The sequence below is a fragment of the Malaclemys terrapin genome, chromosome 1, assembly GCF_027887155.1.
Source record: "Malaclemys terrapin pileata isolate rMalTer1 chromosome 1, rMalTer1.hap1, whole genome shotgun sequence".
Taxonomy (NCBI): Eukaryota; Metazoa; Chordata; order Testudines; family Emydidae; genus Malaclemys; species Malaclemys terrapin.
The window spans coordinates 157344576-157346501 of NC_071505.1; positions in this window are offsets into that span (position 1 = coordinate 157344576).

Sequence of the window (1926 nt, forward strand, 5' to 3'; positions counted from 1 at the left end):
GCGTCTGGGTGAGGAGGCTATGGAACTTGGGGAGGAGGGCTGTTGGTTACACAGGGGCTGTAGTGGTAGTCTCTGCTCCTGCTGCCTTTCCTGCAGCTCAACCATACGCTGGAGCATCGACTCTTGCCTTCTGTCAGCAAGCTGATGCCACCTATCCTCTTCAGCCCGCCACTTGCTCTCTTCAGCCCGCCACCTCTCCTCTCGTTCATATTGTGCTTTTTTGCACTCTGACATTGTCTGCCTCCACGCATTCTGCTGTGCTCTGTCAGCGTGGGAGGACATCTGGAGCTCCGAGAACATATCATCCTGAGTCTGCCGTTTTCTCCTTCTAATCTTCACTAGCCTCTGTGAAGGAGAAACATTTGCAGCTGGTGGAGGAGAAGGGAGAGGTGGTTAAAAAAGACACATTTTAGAGAACAATGGGTACACTCTTTCACGTTAAATTTTGCTGTTCACATTACACAGCACGTGCTTTTGTTACAAGGTCGCATTTTTCCTCTTATATTGAGGGCCTGCCAGTTTGGTGTGAGAGATCACTCACGCAGTGCCAGGCAACAGATTTTGGCTTGCAGGCAGCCATGGTAAGCCACAGTCTTTTGGCTTTTTTAACCTTCTTAACATGTGGGAATGGTTTCAAACAGTAGCGCCCTCATTTCCCATACCCAAGGCTATTGGGTTGGCCATTTAAAATGGGTTTGCAATGTAAAAGGAGGGGTTGCAGTTTCCGGGTTAACATGCAGCGCAAACCCAACTACCCCCACCCCACACACCCAATTCTCTGGGATGATCACTTCACCCCTCCCCCCCACCGCGTGGCTAACAGCGGGGAACATTTCTGTTCAGCCGAGCAGGAATGGGCACCTCTGAATGTCCCCTTAATAAAATCACCCCATTTCAACCAGGTGACCGTGAATGATATCACTCTCCTGAGGATAACAAAGAGAGATAAGGAATTGATGTTGTCTGCATGCCAGCAAACACCAGGACCATACGCTGCCATGCTTTGTTATGCAATGATTCCAGACTACATGCTACTGGCCTGGCGTGGTAAAGTGTCCTACCATGGCGGACGAGATAAGGCAGCCCTCCCCAGAAACCTTTTGCAAAGGCTTTGGGAGTACATGAAGGAGAGCTTTCTGGAGATGTCCCTGGAGGATTTCCGCTCCATCCCCATACACATTAACAGACTTTTCCAATAGCTGTACTGGCCGCGATTGCCAGGGCAAATTAGTCATTAATCATTAAACACGCTTGCTTTTAAACCATGTGTAATATTTACAAAGGTACACTCACCAGAGGTCCCTTGTGTGCCCTCAGGGTCTGGGAGCACGCCTTGGGTGAGTTTGGGGGTTACTGGTTCCAGGTCCAGGGTGATGAACATATCCTGGCTGTTGGGGAAACCGGTTTCTCTGCTTCCTTGCTGTGAGCTATCTTCCTCGTACCCTGAACCCGCTTCCCTGTTGCGTGATTCTCCATTGATGGAGTCAAAGCACACGCTTGGGGTAGTGGTGGCTGCACCCCCTAGCATGGCCTGCAGCTCCGCATAAAAGCGGCATGTTTGCGGCTGTGCCCCGGACCTTCCGTTTGCCTCTCTGGCTTTGTGGTAGGCTTGCCTTAGCTCCTTAATTTTCACGCGGCACTGCTGTGCGTCCCTGTTATGGCCTCTGTCCTTCATGGCCTTTGAGACTTTTTCTAAGATTTTGCCATTTCGTTTACTGCTACAGAGTTCAGCTAGCACTGATTCATCTCCCCATATGGCGAGCAGATCCCGTATCTCCCATTCTGTCCATGCTGGAGCTCTTTTGCGATCCTGGGACTCCATCATGGTTACCTGTGCTGATGAGCTCTGCGTGGTCACCTGTGCTCTCCATGCTGGGCAAACAGGAAATGAAATTCAAAAGTTCGCGGGGCTTTTCCTGTCTACCT